The sequence below is a fragment of the Pseudonaja textilis genome, chromosome 1 (assembly GCF_049901715.1).
Source record: "Pseudonaja textilis isolate UNSWEBS1 chromosome 1, rPseTex1.2, whole genome shotgun sequence".
NCBI lineage: Eukaryota > Metazoa > Chordata > Lepidosauria > Squamata > Elapidae > Pseudonaja > Pseudonaja textilis.
Window position 1 is genome coordinate 147,763,713 of NC_141990.1, and position 7,452 is coordinate 147,771,164.

The window sequence follows — 7,452 nt, forward strand, 5'->3', positions numbered from 1 at the left end:
TTTTATTTATTTATTTAGTCAAGCATGTATGAGAAAACAAGTATAAGTATGAACATAACATATAAATAAATAAATGAAGTATGAATACATGGGAACAGTAGGACAGGGACAGTAGGCACGCTGGTGCACTTATGCATGCCCTCTTACAGACCTCTTAGGAATGGAGTGAGGTCCACGGTAGACAGTTTAAGGTTAAAGTTTTGTGGGTTTGAAGATGTAACAACAGAGTCGGATAGTGAGTTCAGGCAAGTTTGCAGCAAGCACTTCTGGCTGGAGCACTTACCTCTAAATCTTTGCCCTCTTCTCTGCCTGGTAGAACCTCCAGGTAGAACTTTCTGGAGGTTCTCAGAGACTGCTGTAAACTAAGGCAAGGCCTGACTCCTCCTTAAATTAAATTCTAGGGTTGCTCTGCTACTGTATATCTCAACCAGCCTTGCCACCCCACTATTGTCTTTCAGGCTTTAAAAGGGAAGGATTAACATGGATCTCCTACATCACTTCTATCTATTCTCCATATAAATCATGGTCCTGTTTCCCTTAATTTGAGATTGCTAGTTTACAGGGACTTGTAACAGGGCATTACATGTTTATCAATAGCTATGTTCCTTATATATTCCTAATGTGTGTATGTGTATACATACAAAGATAGAATGTACAGTATGTGCTCAGAATAATGGAATAAAAGGTTGGAAGGGAAGATTGGAGATCTTCTAATCCAATCCCTCCTCAAGCTGGAAAACCTATACCAGGGGCGTCAAACTCACATTGTCATGGTGGAGTCATGTGACATATCATGACCTTTTCCCCCTTTGCTAAACTGGGCACAGGCATGGCCAGCGCGTGACGCATCTGGCCCCGCGGGCTGTGAAACTCATGGCCTATACCATTTCAAACAAATGGCTGTCCAATCTCTTCTTAGAAACTTCCAGTGATGGACCATCCTCACCTTCTAAAGGCAAGTTGTTCTACCAATAAATTGTTCTATCAGGAAATTTCTCCTTATTTCTTGGTTGATCCTTTCCTTGATTAGTTTCCATCCATTGCTTCTTGTTCTGCCTTTGGGTGCTTTGGAGAATAGGTTGACCCCTTCTTCCTTGTGGCAGCCACTTGGGGGTCCTTATATTATAGACCACGGGTGTCAAACTCGAATGAGTCACATGAAGTATCGTAATGTATCGTGATTATTTTTTTTTGCCTTTGCGGAGCCGGGGTGGGCTTGGCCTCTGCATGATGGATCCAACCTGTGTGGTGTTATTTCGACACCAACATTATAGACACATCCCTACGATTTCAAAAGTTATATCTGATATTAAACACCTAGGACTGTGCTGCCACAAATTCAGATTTCCTAGGTGAAAGGCACTTCTTCACATCCTAAATTTTATCCACAAGACACAGGCACAGATCCTCAAGATCCTCATTGTATTACATATTCTCTGAGAGACTGGAGACTGCATCTGTCAGTCTTTTATGCAATTCTAAGGCATTAAGGATTGGCTACATCATATATCCTGTTCTTCCATGGAAGTATTTTGGTTAAAAAAAATCAAGAAATTCACACAGGATTGTTTCACATATCACCCAAGCATGACCTCTGAAGCCATTCACTGTAGTTTAGTCTTTTGCGCTGAAAGAATTTCCCTATAATAAAAATAAGACTTCTGGATTCATATAGCACACCAAATTATGACTTGTTCTAACATGATTTGTTGAATTAATCCTACTGAACTAGTCATAAACTAAGAGTACGTAAGCCCTGATACATAGACAGCATATGACCACTAAAGGTACATTTGCTTTTTACTTATTTAATGTACATATAAATTTTAAAATACATCCAGTTCCCAACAACTCTGGACATTTTATGAAAAGCTAGAACAATAAAGAAAAAAACATGTTTCCTATCAAAGGAAAGAAAAATATCAAAACAAAACTTAATGGTATGTCTAAAATAGCATTCAAACGTCATTTTAAAAAAATAAAATAAAGATCATAGAGGGTCTGATGCTCTTCAGTCTCATTTACCATTTTAGAGCCGTATCATAGTGGTGGGATTCAAATTTTTTTACTACCGGTTCTGTGGGAGTGGCTTGGTGGGCGTGGCAGTGGAAGGATACTGTAAAATCTCCAGTCAGAGTGGGTACTTGCCGGTTCTCCGAACTACTCAAAAATTCCACTACCGTTTCTCCGGAACTGGTCAGAACCTGCTGAATACCACCACCTCTGCTGTGTCACCAAAGGTAGATCAGCCTACTTGAAACCCCATTGGCCAGAAGTGACCATAAGAGGCTTTTTCTCTGGAGACTAGCAGCTTCAATGGATATAGACTTGGATTAACCATTAAGAAAAATAAGCATGTACTTAGAGCACCAAAGGTAGGGGGATCCCCTGGAGTCTTTTCCATAACTGTCATGCCCTTAATTCCTTCACTGACACATTCAGCTGTCATTTTCCACCCTTATTAAGTTTTGACCGTTAAGCAATGGAAGGACTGTTTAAGAAGTATCAATTGACCTTAAACCGGCCCTGATGAAAGCCATTAGACACATTATGGTTTCTGTGCCTTAATATGAATGTGAACATGGATTTTACAGATTCTACTTGAAGATATTACTGCTGTGCCACATCATGATTCGATATGGAATGTTACTTTTTTATTTTGCAGAGCAATTTTATTAAGTCCATGGTCTTCAGAGAGAATGAAGAAATGTAATAAAGGCCTGTGTAAAGTGGTGTCAGCTACAAGAAGCCAGGACCCAGGATAGAATTCAAAAATGTTATGAGTTTATTTTATACTACCTGTTCACAAGAATCTGACCGACTAATGGTCAAGGTGAATTGGCATCAGATAAGAGTAAACAGATTTCAAGCAGATCTGGACTTAGGTCTCTTATGCAAATGCAGGGGCAAAAGTATGATGTGTTTGACCCTACTCTTGGGCTCAGCCTGGTCACCTCCTACAAGAGTAAAGGATCAAGCCATTTGTTGCTTGTATCCTTATGATTTCTATTGACTGTTTCCTAGTATGATTTGATTGCTTGTATGTGCCTATAACTATCATTAAGTGATCTTATGATTCTTGATGAATACAGCTTTTCTTTTATGTACACTGAGAGCATATGCACCAAAACCAATTTCTTGTGTGTCCAATCACACTTGGCCAATAAAGAATTCAATTCAATTCAATTCATTACACAAAAACAAAAGAAAACTTGCTTTAAATATTTTCTAACGTAGCAATTCAAATGAGTAGTCCTTTCTTCAGACTACTAAGTTGCAAGCATGCAAAGTGAAAACTAGTCCATTAGAATTGTTTTAACATCTTTCTTCAAAGATGTGTTTATAAATAGCTATATCCATTTTCCTTCTCAATATTCATAATATGGTTAGTTTGGAGGCGTGCAATTTTTTTTTTAAAAAAATTGAAATTTCTTCAATACTGTTATTTTTAATATAAGTTTCTCCAGTGTATGCTTCTTAAATATGACATTTTAAAGAAGGGTTCACACCAGAAAACTTCAATAATCTCTTTGTAGAATCAGCAATGCAATTTTTTTTCAGAGGTAGTGATATTTTAGAAAGGGGTCTTTAGTGTAGATATTTTGACTGGAAAAAGATGGACAACCATTGACTTAATTCAGTGGTGGCACATGTGATACAGTCAAGCCTATTCTGTCAGATCTGGCAATTCCATTCTCTTAGAAATATGGTACAGAACAATTCACGGTTCTGGGGAACCAAATATCTGAGAAAATGTCTTCCTTTTTAAATTAGTTTTCCCTTATTTTAAAATCTATAAGGCCTTTTATGAATCCTCCTTTAGTTTCATTTATCTTATTTATAATAGATGGGGAGGGGGGAATTTGGGCATGGGCGATTTTGGAAAGTGGTCTCTAACGTCTAAAAACCCATGAGAATAACCTTAAGGAAAGGGAGAATTGCTTCAACCAAGACAATAGTCAGATAAAGGAAACCTGAATTTGAAGCAGGAATGTAATTTGAGACAGTATCTCAGATTTGACCCTATCTAGTTCTCCTGAACATAAAGACAGGGAGGGAGAGGCTCAGTGTGGACTGATTATATACCATCAAGCCATTTTCAGCTCCTAGGAACCGCAAAGATAGATTTTTCTCCATGATAATCTGTCTCTAACCTGATCCTCGAGGCCTTCAAAGATCTATCCTTTACTACTGTAACTTGGTATGTCCATCTTGCAGCTGGTCAATCTCTTTTCCTTTTTCCTTTCACCCAAGATTAGAGATTTTTCCAAAGAGCTGGGTCTTCACATAAGGTATGAGAAGTAAATAATTTGTGCCTGTGCATTTGTGCCTTGAGAGAGAATTCTGGGTTGATTTGTTCAATTATCTTTTTGTTGTTGTTATTGTTGTTGTTGTTGTTTTGACTGTCTTCTCTAACACCAAACTTCAAACGCACCAATATTCTTCCTATCCTGTTTCCTCAAAGTCCATCTTTTACTTCCATAGACTTTCACGGGAAATATCGTGATTTGCACCATTACGATATTTCTGTAACCTTAGAATAACAACAATAATAGCATTCATAACTATGGTGTTCTGGTCTGAAAGGAAGGTTTCTTGGTCTCAAAAGGCTAACATAAAGTGCCCTGTCTGGTCCTGATATTAATCAACCTTCTATTCCTCCCTCCCTCCTTCCCTCCCTCCCTCCCTTCCTCCTTCCTATTTTTTTAAAGATTCTCATTTATTTTGATTATCTGTAATTAGAATGTGTCAGGACTTAGAATTAAATTGTAATTATAGCTTTGTGCAAGTAATCTTATTTACATCATATCTTAATGCTGGAATTTTTCAGTAAAGGGCACTCAGCAAAGTTTAAGCTATAAGAAAATAAAGGCATCCATTCTAATATTTGTGTTAGAAACAGCAGCCCAATATCTGGGAACATCTACTTAGATATCTTATAAATATCCAAATAAGACCCAGATATATCAGCTTGGGGAGATTCTAACATTGTCTTGGTGCAAACTAAGTAAGGCTTGGTATCCAAATGAGAAAAAAAAGGGGGGGGAGCTGTCTTTTTAATAAAGAAATACAAGAATTAAATAAAATAAGATGGGGAATTGTCATAACATGCTTCCAAATGCTTACAGTAGCTGCTCACCGTCTACCCAGGGTGGAGCGGCATTTCAAGTTGCATAAGCACTTCCCATTTTCCCACGGTGTTCTTCAAGTCATACAGCTGGGCTATAATTAAAAGGTTACACAAATAAGGCATTGGGAAACAAATTAATTGATTTCCTTGCTAGGGAGTCCAGGGTCATTTGCTTTCCTTTTGAACAGAGTGACCTGTTTTTGCCTCCTCCTTCCTCTCTTCCCCACAATCTTGTACAGTGTTTTCAAATAATTTCAAAGAGTGTCGAAAGAATGCAGATGTCCAAGAAATACCCTTGCCGCTCCTCCCTGGGAATACAAGCTAGAAAGGAAAACAATAAGAGCAGAGCCTGGTGCCTTAAAAGATTTTAGTTGTATGGGGTGCTGAAATACCTACCAGAAATAGCACTGGGGTTGATTCAACCCCATTATCGATGGGGTTAGAAGAGTGTCTTCTTTGTAGGGAAACTGTTTTTGCAGCTATTCTTGAACAATTGATACTCTCCTTGTATTATTTCAGGAATGCTGATTCATACTTTAAAACACCATTCTCTGTTTAGCTGACTATTCAAATCCATTTTCGACTCCTAGCAATTGCCTGGACAAGTTTTCAGATTTTGGAAGTGCCTCCCTGCCAGAAGCTGAGAGAAAGGGAATGATTGGCCCAAAGACAATCATTCATATCTAAGCATGGGCTTGAACTCACAGTCTCCCAGTTTCTAGTCTGCATAAAACTGGTTCTCTATTGCAATTGGGAGATGCTATTTCATCAGTATATTTCTTAAACCAGTGGTGGGATTCAATTTTTTTTTACTGCTGGTTCTGTGGGAGTGGCTTGGTGGGCATGGCATAGCTTGGTGGGTGTGGCTTGGTGGGTGTGGCAAGGGAAGGATACTGACTGTAAAATCCGCATTTCCACCCCATTCCAGGGGAAGGATATACTGCAAAATCCCATTCCCTCCCCACCCCAGTAAACTACTTTCCAGCTCCGTTCTTCTGTGCTGGGCAATAAAAGAAGACTCCGCTGATCAGCTGGGATTCCGCTGATCAGCTGGGATTCAGAGAAGAGATGGGGGCGGGGCCAGTCAGAAATGGTATTTGCCGGTTCTCTGAACTAGTCAAAATTTCCGCTACCAGTTCTCCAGTGTTTGCAAATGAAGAGTCTGGAACATTTCTGGGCAGATTTATTGAATAGCTTTAGATAAAAGTTGTCATATGTTGGAAGAGGATGTTTGATATATCATCCACCTCATAAATCACCATTCAGGACATTTTCAATAAACACATACATATTTTTTATTTATATGTTATCTTTACATTCAGAGAAACATCACTCACCTTACACACATATTTATACAAAGACTCATGCTACATTTACAAGCATTTGTAGAACTGCACAAATTCAGTCTTTACTTGTTCTAACAGGCAAGATTTTATAGGTTCTCGTTCATAGGCAAATTAGGAAATACTTTATCTCTCTCTCTCTCTCTCTCTCTAGCTAATTTTCAATATATGTTCTTCTGAGCTTGTGAAACAGAAAGTTGTGAAACAGAACAGCAAAAGTGGGCATTTAAAAAAAAAGCTTAAAGTAATTTATATTAGCACAAATGCTATTAAATTCCACTTTTTATATTGCAAACCTAGGTAGTTTTGCTCAGAAATAACACCCAGTGAATTTAGGAGTAGGGGATAATGATTACAGGAATCAAGAGTTTAATTGCTTTGATCGATGGATACCCTAAAGCAGTGGTTCTCAACCTGTGGTCCTCGAACCCCTGCGGGGGCTGTGATGACATCACAGGGGGTCCATAAAGCAGGGGTGGGATTCTACCGGTTCTGATCGGTTCAATAGAACCCCTTGTTAACTTTCTAAGCAGTTCGGAGAACGGGTAGTTAGAAGCAATCTCCTTTGTTTTGTTTTTTCCACTCTTAGTACATTCTTGGCAATATGCCTAGATTTACTGTCTCCAAAGGAGGTTTTTTTTCCTTTCCTGGTTCTTTCTTAAAGGGGAAGGATTATTTTAAGCTTTTTACACTGCTGTTGGGAGGAAATACTCCCCTGGAAATACTTCCAGCTGGCATGCAATGATCAGCACTTTGAAGAAATATTGTTTTTAAAGTTTTTTTTTTATTTTACAACAAAAACAACAAATAAAAGAGCATCTTTCAATTTTACAGTGTGTTGTCTGGGTACATATATCTTGTGTGCATAGTAATGTTATTATACATTTCTTATTTGATTATATACATAAACCATTCTAGTTAGCAATCTGCATCATATTATTCCATTATTGTATTATCATTAACCGTACAATTTCAATT